This window comes from Giraffa tippelskirchi, chromosome X (assembly GCF_054371585.1).
Source record: "Giraffa tippelskirchi isolate mGirTip1 chromosome X, T2T-mGirTip1v1.2.pri, whole genome shotgun sequence".
Lineage (NCBI taxonomy): Eukaryota > Metazoa > Chordata > Mammalia > Artiodactyla > Giraffidae > Giraffa > Giraffa tippelskirchi.
The window spans coordinates 100,512,635-100,526,988 of NC_137289.1; the positions used below are offsets into that span (position 1 = coordinate 100,512,635).

The following is a 14,354-nucleotide window of genomic DNA, read 5'->3' on the forward strand; positions in this document are numbered from 1 at the left end:
GTTTGATTAAGCAGCACATATATTAAGATTGAAAAGACACTGAGAAGATTAAGCATGGTCCCTGTACGAGTATGACATAAAAATTTATGACAGATTCCATAATAAATGGCAGAAAAGAGGGAAGGCAGAGAGGAGGCAATTGCAATAGTCATGAAAAAAAGATGAGGCCTGAATCAAGATAGTTGCAGCAGGGAGTAGAAAATGATCAGATAAGTGGGGTATTTTGGAGGTTGAATAGGCAGGGCTAGGAGACTAATTGAAAATAGTAGATGAATGAGTGAAAGGAGTGTGAGTTCATTATGGATTGGGTGTCATTTCTAGATGACAATGCCATTGACTGAGCCAGAGTACATAGAAGGAAAAGCAGGTTTCGTGCAGAAGAGACTAAGTTCAGTTCTGGATATGCTGGGTTAAAGAGTGTGTCAAACATTAATTCACTCACCCAACAATTCTTGAGCATCTACCATGCACTAGGTACTGTACTAGGTGTGAGGATGTAGTAATAACCCAGATAAGATCCTGACCCTCGTGATATTAACATTCTTCATGGAGATCAGTCAATAATCATGTACAATTCATTCATATATTTACTGAACACCTACTGTAAATGATCAAGCCAGTCAATCCTAAAGGAAATCAATCCTGAATATTCATTGGCAGGCAGGACTGATGCTGAAGCTGAAGCTGAAGCTTCAGTACTTTGGCCACCTGATTTGAAGAGCTGACTCATTAGAAACAACTCTGATGCTGCAAAAGATTGAAGGCAGGAGGAGAAGGGAACGACAGAGGACAAGATGGTTGGATGGCATCACCAACTCAATGGACATGAATTTGAGTAAGCCCTAGGAGATGATGAAGGAGAGGGAAGACTGGCATGCTGCAGTCCGTGGGATTGCAAAGAATCAGACATGACTGAACAACAACTATGTACAAGGTACTGTTCTAGACACTGAAGATTTAGACAAGGTCCCTGCCCTCCTGTGGTTCACATTCCAGAGAGTGAGACAATTGAGTTAAAATTTTAAACTGTAGTGAGTGCTATGAGGAAAATAAAACAAGTTATGAGACAAAGATTTAAATAGACGCTAGTCTATTTTAAATAGTCAAGGAAGGCATCTTGGAGAAGCTGACATGTGAACAGAAGACCTGAATAATAGGAAGAGCTGGCCAGGGACAGGATAGAAGGAATAAAAAATGTAAAGTCCCAAATTTGGTTGTGGGGGCCATTTCAGGGCTCTCTCTCAATAACACCTCCTGAACATTTATGATGGACTGGTGGGGTTTGGGGGTGGGGTCTCCAGACATGAATTAGAGACCCTGTACAATCTAATTAGGAAGGCAAGATTCAATGAACAATAACAAGGCTTAAAAGGTCAAACCCTCTCAAGTGCTAACTAGAGGTATGAATAACATGTATAAACAGAAAGGGAACCACAATTAATTCAAATGTATTCAGTGGGTGTGTCAAGAAAGGCTGCTTTGACCTAGGTACAGTGGTACCCACCCCTAAAATTATCCCCAGTGATCTTGGGTGGTAAGGTAGGTGGGATAAAAGATAATGGGGAAAGCAAAGCTGTCAGGGGGCTAGATTTGCTGACAAAGTAACTCACACTGCCCTGGTTGGGAGGCAGCCCACTGACGCCCTGGAAATGTGTGCTCCAATTGTGCCTTACAACATCAGTGCGTGATCTGAACTGGCCGCCATAGCACAAGGCTGCCCTGGAAACTTTCCTCCTCTACCCCACCTCCACTTAACAGCTGTAAACATTTACTTTTAATTACATAAACAATAGGAAATGCATTCCTTGTAAATTAATATCCAAACAGGCTGAAGATCCACCCTGACCACCATTCAATCCCTGCTTGCTTTCCTAGAAGGAACCTCAGTGAGCTCTTTTCTGATTCATCTGTCTAAATGTACATACGTATAACTGTTGAGATAAAAAATTATGAGGGCCAAAGTGAACTATAAAATTCATGAAGAAAAACAGGGAAAATGGGAAAGCATTACATAAGAACAGACTTTCTCCAAAATAGACTTGAAAGTACGAAGACAGTGAAAACAGAAGACAAAATAATGATAAATAACATTATCTGAGAAGTTATTGTGTGCTAAGCACCTATTCTAACCTCTTTATATGTGTTAACTCATTCCTTACAGCAACCCAATGAGGTAGGTAACTAGTACTAGTACTATCCCCATTTTATGGTTGAGGAAGCTGAGTGTAGACACTTAAAACCACCTGCTCGAGGCCATATGGCGAGTATGTATGCAAGCTGGGGTTCCTGGTGGTACAGGACCAGACCCCAGGCTTTTCACCACTCCATTTGTGAATCTAACAGCAACTGGTGACTCTAAGATCCATGTAATAGGAGAAGGTGATCAACAGTTTTTTGCATAATTTGAATCACAGAAGCAAAATAGGGTTTACACTCACTTGGAATGAAAACTAACAAGACAGTCCCCCAAGTGCCAAACTAGGTAACTAAGAACACCAGCCCACTCCTCCATGGCCATCTTGGGGTGTGCCAGATGTACAGAGCTATACTCCCAGAAAGGACTTCGGGCTTGCTTTAATGCTCTCCTGCCACTGTCTTGACATTCTTAATTTTATGTTTGAACCTGTGTCTTTTAAGTATGGTCCAGTGTGACAATGGAGCATACACATGAGCAGAAGAGATATACTGAGTGGCAGTGAGCACAGCCTGTGGACACGGCAGTCCCTGGTATGTACAAGCACATCAGGGGCAGTCTGGGGCAGTATAGGGCCCAGAGTGAGCGATGTTGAGCCAATGACAATGGTAGCAGCAGTAGCAGCAGCAGCAACAGCAGAGGTAACAGTAGCCGTAGCCCTGAGAGAAAGGATGGCCTCTGCATGGGGTTAGTGATGGGACCTGTGGTGAGAGGCAATCTTGCCCTTCTGTCACAGAACCTGTCCTTGCCACTATACACAAATATTAACTCTGGCCTGAGAACTGGGTCAGGAAGTGCTAGCATTCAGGCAGTAAACTTTGTCAGTAAATTATTACAAAATAAAAAGGTACTCGTGGACATTGCAGAACAACAACTTTCAGTTCAGTTCAGTTCAGTTCGGTTCCTCAGTCATGTCCAATTCTTTGTGATCCCATGGACTGTAGCATGCCAGGGTTTCCTGTCCATCACTAACTCCCAGAGCTTGCTCAAACTCATGTCCATCGAGTTGGTGATGCCAATCCAACCATCTCATCCTCTGTCATCCACTTCTCCTCCTGCCTTCAATCTTTCCCAGCATCAGGATCTTTTCTAAGGAATCAGTTTTTCACATAAGGAGGCCTAAGTATTGGAGCTTCAGCTTCAGCATCAGTCCTTCCAATGAATCAGGGCTGATTTCTGTTAGGATTGACTGGTTTGATCTCCTTGTAGTCCAAGGAACTCTCAAGAGGCTTCTCCAACACCACACTTCAAAAGCATCCATTATTCAGCACTCAGCTTTCTTTATGGTCCAACTCTCACATCCATACATGACTACTAGAAAAGCCATAGCTTTGACTAGATAGACCTTTGTCAGCAAAATAATGTCTCTGCTTTTTAATATGCTGTCTAGATTATTTCTCATAGCTTTTCTTCCAAGGAGTAAGCGTCTTTTAATTTCATGGCTGCAGTCACCATCTGCACTGATTCTGGAGCCCAAGGAAATAGTCTATCACTATTTCCATTGTTTCCCCATCTATTTGCCATGAAGTGTTGGGACTGGATGCCATGATCCTAATTTTCTGAATGTTGAAGTTTTAAGCCAGCTTTTTTCGCTCCTCTTTCACTTTCATCAAGAGGCTCTTTAGTTCCTCTTTGCTTTCTGCCATAAAGGTGGTGTTATCTGCATATCTGAGGTTATTGATATTTCTCCTGGCAATCTGGATTCCAGCTTGTGCTTCATCCAGCCTGGAATTTCACATGATGTTCTCTGCATTTAAATTAAATAAACAGGGTGACAATATACAGCCTTGATGTACACCTTTCCCAATTTGGAACAAGTCCATTGTTCCATGTCCGGTTCTAACTGTTGCTTCTTGACCTGCATACAGATTTCTCAGGAGCAGGTACAGTGATCTGGTATTCCCATCTCTTTAAGAAAGAATGTTCCACAGTTTGTTGTGATCCACACAGTCAAAGGCTTTGGTGTAATCAATAAAGCAGAAGTAGATGTTTTTCTGGAATTCTCTTGCTTTCACTATGACCCAACCGATGTTGGCAATTTTAATCTCTGGTTCCTCTGCCTTTTCTAAATCCAACTTCAACATCTGGAAGGTCTCAGTTCATATACTGTTGAAGCCTTGCTAGGAGAATTTTGAGTATTACTTTGCTGGCATATGAGATGAATGCAATTGTGCAGTAGTTTGAACATTCTTTGGCATTGCCTTTCTTTGGGATTGCAATGAAAACTGACCTTTTCCAGTCCTGTGGCCACTGCTACATTTTTCAAATTTGCTGGCATATTGAGTGCAACAGTTTCACAGCATCATCGTTTAGGATTTGAAATAACTCAGCTGGAATTCCATCACCTCCACTAGCTTTGTTTGTAGTGATGCTTCCTAAGGCCCGCTTGACTTCACATTCCAGGATATCTGGTTCTAGGTAAGTTTTCATACCATCATTATTATCTGGGTCATTAGATCTTTTTTATATAGTTCTTCTGTGTATTCTTGCCACCTCTTCTTAATATCTTCTGCTTCTGTTAGGTCCCTACCATTTCTGTCCTTTATTGTGGCCATCTTTGCATGAAATGTTCCCTTGGTATCTCTAATTTTTTTGAAGAGCTCGCTAGTCTTTCCCATTCTATCGTTTTCCTCTATTTCTTTGCAATGATCGCTTAGGAAGGCTTTCTTATCTCTCCTTGCTATTCTTTGGAACTCTTCATTCAGCTGGATATATCTTTCCTTTTCTCCTTTTCCTCTCACTTCTTTTTTTCTCGCCTATTTGTAAGGCTTCCTCAGACAACCATTTTGCCTTTTTGCATTTCTTTTTATTGGGTTTTGATCACTGCCTCCTTTACATGTCAGAACTCCATCCATAGTTCTTCAGGCACTCTTTCTATCAGATCTAATCCCTTGAGTCTATTTGTCACTTCCACCATATAATCATGAGGGACTTGATTTAGGTCATACTTGAATGGTCTAGTGGTTTTCCCTACTTTCTTCAATTTATGTCTGAATTTTGCAATGAGAAGTTCATGATCTGAGCCACAGTCAGCCCCAAGTCTTGTTTTTGCTGACTGTATAGAGCCTCTCCATCTTTGGCTGCAAAGAATATAATCAATCTGATTTTGGTATTGACCATCTGGTGATGTCCACTTGTAGAATCATCTCTTGTGTTGTTGGAAGTGGGTGTTTGCTATGACCAGTGCGTTCTCTTGGCAAAACTCTATTAGCCTTTGCCCTGCTTCATTTTGTACTCCATTGCCAAACTTGCCTGTTACTCCAGGTATCTCTTGGTTTCCTACTTTTACATTCCAGTCCCCTATGATTAAAAGGACATCTTTTTTTGGTATTAGTTCTAGAACGTCTTGTAGGTCTTCATAGAACCATTCAGCTTCTTTGGCATTAGTGGTTGGGGCATAGACTTGGATTACTGTGATATCAAATGGTTTGCCTTCAAAGTAAATTACTTTGAGGTGTGGTTATTAGAATTTTTTGAGCAGTGTAGAGTATCTCATTTTGAAAACTAGTGCAAAATAGCAGAGCAAATATCCACAGGCTAGGAAATGAAAATTAAATTCAAAGATCATCAAAGTAGACACATTAGATAAAAACTTTCGATTAACCAATTATTAATGAGGAAGATAATTTAAAAGTGTTTTCCTTATAATTGAAGGTATACTGGTAGAATGCATACAAATATGTTTTAAATTATAAATAAATTATGAAGCCATTTTCATTTCTTGTATGACCTTGTCTTAGTCTATTCAGGCTGCTATAATAAAATTGCCATAGACTGGGTGGCTAATGAACAAAGATTTATTTCTCATGGTTCTGAAGGCTGGGAAGTTCAAAATCGAGATGCTGGCTTAATTTAGTGTCTGATGAGAGCCGATTTTCTGGCTCATAGATGATAATCTTCTTGCTATGTGGGGGAAGGGGTGAAAGAGCTCTTTGGAGGTTCTTTTATAAGGGCACTAATCTCATTTATAAGAGCCCCACCCTCAAGACCTAATCACCTACCAAGGCCCCACCTCCTAATACCATCACATTGTGGGGGTTAGGATTTTAACATATGGCTTTGGGGGTCAGGGACACAAGCATGCAGTCTATATAGTATACCTCCACAAGTTACAGGAAATGTCAGAGGAAACATTAAATGCCATTGTACAAATTATATTTAAAATTAGATTTAGACTTGGACAAAACTTATCTGTATGAAGAGTTAAATCTTTTTAGAAGTGTTCTATGGAAATCATCAGGTTTAGATGTATGAAAATTTGTATTTTGAAATAATTTATCAGGAATCTATCCCATTGTTGTCACAGCCTACAAAAAACAGTGCCAGTGCATCAGCAGAAAGCTCCTTATCAAAATCAAAAGTTATCAAACATTTGCAATCTTGTGACTGATGTTGCCTTCAATCATGTTGGTTCAAAATGAGCTTGCTAAAATGACTAATTGAATTTGCAGAAAGAGAGGCAGAAAAATCTTATGATCAATCAAGATATCACGTTAGTAACATGTTATTATTTTATTATATAAATTATAAAAATATTGTTCTGCAATTTTTAAATTATTTTTCAGGTATCACTATTATCACCATTATGTTTTATAAGTAATAAAATATTTTTAAAGAAAAAACATTTTATTTTCATGCCTTTAACTGTATTTCCCACCTCTCCCCTAGTTTTTGAGCAAGGAACCCTCCATTTTCATTTTGCACTGGACCCTACAAATTATGTAGCAGGCTCTCACTCCTGCTGGATGGTAATTGTGAGATGATTTGAGGGAATTGTAGCCACTCAAACAGTTACTGCCCTAACCAAACTCCTTTTCACTGGGAGTAGGAGGTGGGGGTGGGTAGAAACAAGATGACAACACAGAAAATGGAGGTTAGTGTAGATATCAATCATTTCCATGTGAACGGGATCATACTGTCCATATCATTTGGCCAACTGCCTTCTTCACTTGGCAACATCTTGGAGATCTTTCTATAAGGAAAATAATCAACCTTGTTCTTTTTTGAATTCTTGTTCAGGGAATTCCATGATTTGGATGGCTCTTGATTTATTTCTCCACTCCCCTGATGGATATTTACAATGGTCTAATTTTTCAGTAATACAGAGTTGCAGTGAACATACTAGTAAGGGCTTCTTTGTGCACAGGCATGTTTCTGTAGGTGGACACTCACAAGGGAGTTGCTGGGCCAGGGGGTATGGATATTTTCAATCTTAATACATACTGTCAAATTGCCTTTCAAAAGCATTATGTCAGTCTTCACTCCCATCAGCAGTGTAGCTTCACATTTCCTAAGACTCCAACCTTTAAACTGTTTGCCAATCTGATGGAGAAAAAAAATGGTAACTTGTGTTTGTTTTTAACTTTGCATTTTCCCTCACTAGTGCAGTTGAGCATCTTTTTATTTGATGTTTATTGGCCTATTCTCTGTGAACTGTTTGTAACCTTTGCCTAGTTTTTCTTACAGGGTTGTTTGTTTTTTTCCATATTGAGTTGTCAGAGTCATTTATATTTCTGGATATTAATCCTTTGTCTATTATATATATATAGCTGATATTTTCCTATAGTATGTAACATGTTTATGGTTTGTGTTATCATACAGGAGTTTTAGATGTTTGTGTAGCCATTTAACATATTTATATCACTCTTTTCTTCTGTGGATTTCTGTTTTGTTTATTGCTTTGCAAGACCTTTTTTATCCAAGGCAACAACCATATTATCTTTTTTTTCTCATTCTGTTATAGTGCTTTCCATTTAGGTCTTTAACCTACCTTAAACTCATTTCCTTCTCAAAACCTTTGCACTTCTCCTATCTGGAACTCTTTTCCCCGAGATGTTCCTACGGCTGACACCCTCAGGGCTCAGCTCAAGTATTACTTCTTCCAAAAGGCCTTTCCTTACCACCTTAACTAAATTAACCACCCTCTCTACAGTAAGATGTGCCCTAGTTCATTACCTTAATTTATTTTCTTCATAGATCACCTCTTACTGAAGTTACCCAACTTTTGTTTATATGTTCATGGTCTGTCTCTCCTTAGATTGGAAACTCCATGAAAGTAAGGATTTTGTCCTGTCCCTAGCTTCTAGAACACATTTAGAGTTTATTATAGTGAACTTGATAACGATAACTTAATTTTTTCCAAAGGATTGTCACAACACCCAGGACTCCCTTTTCTAAAGGAGAAATATTTCAGTCATTCTGTTTTTCTACTCTTACTAAATGAGGATGGTTATGACTGTTATTCAGTCCAGTGTTTCTCAACCTGTGGTGTTTTGGAATCACACTTGATTTATTTTTAAATTTAGATATAGGGTGTGTATATCTTTTTGCCTTTTCATACTGAACCCTGAATATTCATTGGAAGGACTAATGCTGAAGCTGAAACTCCAATACTTTGGCCACCTGATACAAAGAGCTGACTCACTGGAAAAGACCCTGATGCTGGGAAAGATTGAGGGCAGGAGGAGAAGGGGGTGACAGAGGACGAGATGTTTGGGTGGCATCACTGACTCAATGAATATGAGTTTGGGTAGGCTCTGGGAGGTGGTGGAGGACAGGGAGGCCTGGCGTGCTGCAGTCCATGGCATCACAGAGTCAGATGTGACTTAGCGACTGAATAAATAGAGTGTATATAGTTTCCTAGGGCTGCCACAACAAAGTACCACAAACTGTGTGGCTTCAAATAACAGAAATTTATTGTCTCACAGTTCTGGAGGCTAGAAGTGGTGGTGGTGGGCCATGCTCACTCCGAAAGCCCTAGCAAAGCATCCTTCCTGTCTCTTTGTAGCTTCTAGTGATTGCAGGCTTTGATATTCCTTGACTTGTAGGTGTATCACTCTGCCTCCATCATCACTATGTGTACCTGAATTTCTGTCTTGTAAGGATCTCAGTCATTGGACTAAGGTTCACCCTAATGTGATATGATTTCATTTTAACATGGTTAAAACTGCAAAGACCATATTTCCAAATAAGGTCACAATCATAGTTTGGGAGGACAATATTCAACCCAGTACAGAGGGTCACATTTAAAAAATCTGCTTTATTAGGTCTGGAGTGGAGGCCCAGTATCCTTAATTTTTAAAAGCTTTACAGACTTGACTGATGTTCACCTGGAAAGGTGGACATGGGGGAAGGCCCTTTTAAAGCAGAATCCCAAATCCAGATTCCAGTAAAGAAAAATACTGATGAATTTCACTGCATAAAGGTTAAAGCTTTGCGGGGGGTGGGGGGGATACCATAAACAAATTCAAAAGATCAACAAAGCTGGGAAAACATTTGCATCATATATGATAAAAGGCTAATTTCTTTAACTTACAATGAGTTCAGAAGAACTAACATGAAAAAGACAAAACCCAATAGTAAAGTGAGCTAAAGAATAAGCAACTAATCTACAGAGAAAGGCATGCACACATCAATAGAGATTTGAAAAGATGTTGAATTTCATCCATGAGTAAAGGCATATAAATCAAAACAATAAAATACCATCTTTATCTATAAGACTGGGAAATGTTTAAAGTTTGATTTAAACATAGAGCAAGTCAGGGTATGAAGAAATACTAGAAGTTTTCATATGCTGCTGGTGGGCTTGAAGTTGTTACAACTGTTTTGATGTATAATTTGGTAGAATATATCAAAATAAAACATGCAGATATTCTTTGAATGTTGTAGGTGTTGCTCGTGCCTTCTCAGCAATCATTCCCCACTTTTTCCTTCCCAAGAAGTTGTAGATTTTTATTTGTGTGTCTATTCTTCCCACTTATAGCCCATGTATTTGGGGGTAAACAGATGTTACTCTCAGTTCTTCTGACCACAGACATCATTAGTTCAGAGGACTTGTGACCTGAGCAACTCAATGAGGGAGAACCATGGGAGTCCTACTTACTTGGAATGTTGGGTCAGAGTTTTCTCTGCTGGGCTTAAGGAAGTAATTCAAAGCCTCCATTGCCATTGTCAGCCATTTCATTGGCACCTTGGCTAAAGCACTGGTTCTCAGTATTTAGTGTTCATCAGAATCACCTGGTCTGTTAAAACATAGATTGCTGATCTTTATCTACTCTCAGAGATTCAAATTTTGCAGGTCTGTGGTAGGGACAAAGAATTTCCTTTTCTAAGAAATTGTCAGGTGAGATTGATGCTGCTGGTCCAGGGATCACACTGAAAAAAAATACTTGGATAAAGTAGGGACTGCACAGCAGAGAGACTTAAACAAACTGGGTAGCTCTAGCTTACCCTTCCCCTGGAATTGTGTTTTCTTACTTGTAACCAAAAGCACCCTAACCAATGTATTCAGCAATTTTGGACTAAAAATATACCCTAGGGATATACTCACATAACTTTATCAAAATATATGCTGACGGATAGACTACTCTGGTGGCTCAGAGGTAAAGAAGCCGCCTGCAATGCAAGAGATGCAGGTTCAATCCCTGGGTTGGGAAGAGACCCTGGAGAAGGAAATGTCAACCCACTCCAGTATTCTGGCCTGAAAAATCCCATGGACGAGGAGCCTGGCAGGCTACAGTCCATAGAGTCACTAAGAATTGGACACAACTGAACACAGCACACACATACACATTACGAGGGATGATAATTGCAGCATTGTTTGTAATAGCTAAAACTGGAAGCAATCAAAGCGCTTGTCAATAGGGAATTGATCCATCAGATGGAATCATCCATCTAATGGAATACCATGTGGTTTAACAATTATGAAATACTCTGTATATGCTTGTAGAAAAATATCTCTAAGATATACTAAATATAAAAATCATGATGATTAAAAGGGAGTAATTTATACTTTTTAAACAAAAGAATAAATATATATGCAGGTATGTGCTCAATTATTTCCTGGAAGGTTAATTCTGATTAAGAACAGCAATATTTGAGAAAAAGAATTGGAATTGAGGTGGTGCTAGCAGATTTTCAGTCTTCATTTTGTATATTTTATTCTGTTTGAGTTGCCTAACCTTAGGTAAATTTTCCTATTTTCAAAAAAGAAAAGTCATTTGGCGTTATCTGGGCAAGGCATAATTCAACTTTTAATTTCCTTCTTTGTATTTCTCTATTGAAGAAACAACTAATAAATGTATTTTTTAAAAAGATTAATGAAAAGATAAATGGAAAATTGAAGACTTCTCAGGTATTCTGATGTGCAGCTGGGCTTGAGTGCCACTAACATGCTGCATGGGTTATACACTGGTGAGGACTTGTACCTGTCCTGATTGAGACTTAACTAGGGAGTTGCTAATTGTACTTTAATGTGCATATGAATTATCTAGGGATTTTGTTAAAATGCAGATTCTGATCGAATAGATCTTTAGGTGGGGCCCAATATTCTGCATTCTAATAGTCTCCCCAAATGATGCTGATGTTGCTGGACTACTGGTCACACTTCGATAGCAAGAACAAAGAAAGAGGAAAAGAGGAAAAAGAAGCAGAAGGAAGAGGGACTATGAAGATAGAGGGAAGGGACAGATATGAGACATTGCAGAATGACTGGGCATATGGAGAGTCTTAGGTGATGAACTTTTTGGCCTGGGTGATATGAGGATGGTAGTGACACTATCTAGAGATAGATAAATCAAGCTAGAGGAGGAGGAGGAGGTATAGGAAACAATGAAGGAGTGTAAGACTTCACATTTGAACATATTGAGTCATGATTTTTCTGGGAGAATATTATATAGACTTTTCCAGTAGACCATTTGAAATCTGACTCTGCTCAGTAAAGTTTTCATAGAGGTAGATTTGGGAGCCATCTGTATAAAGGTAAGAGCTGAGGCCATGTAATAGGATGAAACTGACCAGGGAGAAAGAACAGTGAGAAGGTGGCTGAAAACAGAAACTCTGAGAAATGCTAATCTTAAGAGATATTCTAAGAAGAAAATGGAGAAGTAGTGGGAGAGATAGTACAGAAGAATAAATATCCTGAAGGGCCTTCCTACTAAATAACAACCAGATTCTGCATAAAACATATTTTTTATTGTATTGCTGGATGTGTGAGTTAGCAATTGCTGCATAATAAACCATCCAAAACTCAGTAGCTTAAAACCAAACCATGTATTGTTGCTCATGAGTCTATATGTCAGTGCTCTGTTGATCTGCACTAGGCTTGGCTGATCTTAGCTGGGCTCACTTATGTATCTGTGGCTGGTGGGTTGGTTGAGGACTGATAGGTCTAAGCTAGTCTGGCTGGATATAGCTAGACAAATGGGTCTCTCCTCCAGAAGGCTAGCCCAGACTCATTCCCATGTTAACTCCAGGGGTCCAAGAGAGTGAGCAGAAGCATGCAAGGCTTAGAACTGACATAATATCACTTCTGCAACATTCTATTGATCAAAGGAAAACACAAGACTATTCTAGATTTGAAGGGTAGAGAAACAGATGCTATCTCTTAAAGGGAAGAGCTGCAAAAGGTGTACATACAAGGAGGTGTGAACAGCTGTGACCATTTTTGTAATCAGTTTATCATGCTGGACTTAGAAGTGAAAGAAGTCTTTAAAGAGCAAGCAAGATAAAGCAAAGAAACAAAGCCGTGACAATGGCAGTAATAAACCCCAGTGAGCTGGCTAGGGAGAGTGGGGCACTTGAGGATACTTCCAAAAATGGAACAGAGGTAGTTCTTTGGAAAATTGAGGTGCTATTATTGGAAGAATGAGGAAAGGCCGCTGGTCAAGTAGGAAAACAAACAGACATGTGCCTCAGAATCTAAGAGTCTAGTCTTTATCATGAGAAAATTCTAGAAATACTTTAAATTGATATGGAACAGTCTTTCTGGTCCTTGAAACCAGTATGCAGATGACACACCCTTCAGGAGTCTGAGCTTGGACTCAAAACCAGCATGCCAATTGTGCCATCTTAATGTATTAATGTGTAACATGTTTTCACATCCACTAGCTTGTGTTACTCTTACAACTACCTATAAGGGAGGTAAAGCAGGCATTACTATTCCCATTTAATACTACTTCTAAAAATAATTTTGTCACTATCTTATAAAACTGAGCATTTGCCTGCCTTAGGTCCCAGCAGGAGACATGTACACAAGCATTCATGGCAACATTGATGAAGATAAGAATGGATAGAGCTTGCCAGAGTTGACCAGAGCCGAGCACCCACTGCTGCCCGCTGCCCTCTGTGTACACCTCTGCACCAGGGCTGGCCTCAACTCCCTGGAGGCAGTGAAACGCAAGATGCAGGCCCTGCAGCAGCAAGCAGATGAGGTGGACGACCGCATGCAGGGCCTGCAGCGGGAGCTGGATGGCGAGCATGAGCAGCACGAGAAAGACCAAGATGATGTAGCAGCTCTCAATCCACACATCCAGCTTGTCGAGGAGGAGTGGGACAGGGCTCAGGAACGACTGGCCATAGCCCTGCAGAAGCTGGAGGAGGCAGAAAAGGCTGCAGATGAAAGCGAGAGAGGAATGAAGGTGATAGAAAACCCAGTCATGAAAAATGAAGAGAAGATGGAGATTCAGGAGATGCAGCTTAAAGAGGCCAAGCACATTGCTGAGGAGGCCGACCACAAATACAAGGAGGTAGCTTGTAAGTTGGTCATCCTGGAGGGCGAGCTGGAGAGGGCAGAGGAGTGTGAGGTGTCTGAACTAAAATGTGGTGACCTGGAAGAACTCAAGAATGTCACTAACAACCTGAAGTCACTAGAGGCTGCATCTTTAAAGTATTCTGAAAAGGAGGACAAATATGAAGAAGAAATTAAACTTCTGTCTGACAAACTGAAAGAGGCTGAGACCCATACCAAATGTGCAGAGAGAATAATTGTGAAACTGGAAAAGACAATTGATGACCTGGAAGAAAAACTTGGCCAGGCCAAAGAAGAGAACGGGGGCTTATCTCAGACACTGGATCAGACACTGAATGAACTAAACTGTATATAACCAAAACAGAAGAGTCTTGTTCCAGCAGAAACTCCAGAGCTCCGTGTCTTTCTCGTCTCTTGTACGAAGTTTCTTTTGTTATTGCCTCTTCGCCTTGCTGGAAATGTCAAGGAAATTATGAATACATGAAAAATATTTTGTATCAGAGAACCTTTGAGCACCAGTTAAATCTACTCCTTTCTTTTTTTCAAGTGGCACCAATTTTTTCAACTCTATTTTTATCCTTAAATTGCATATATTCTTAAGGTAGGCAGGGCATTTCATATTGAGCATACTCT

At 39.8% G+C, this 14,354-nt stretch overlaps 1 non-coding gene and 1 pseudogene across 1 annotated transcript; both read left to right on the forward strand.

The window, feature by feature from the left end:
- On the forward strand, positions 1 to 106 carry LOC145537270 (U6 spliceosomal RNA). The gene has a single exon (XR_014076297.1). It is a non-coding gene; the product is annotated as a U6 spliceosomal RNA (small nuclear RNA).
- A 13,449-nt stretch (positions 107 to 13,555) lies between these two features.
- Positions 13,556 to 14,238, forward strand: LOC145535339 (tropomyosin alpha-4 chain pseudogene; annotated as a pseudogene).
- The last annotated feature ends 116 nt before the right edge of the window (positions 14,239 to 14,354 follow it).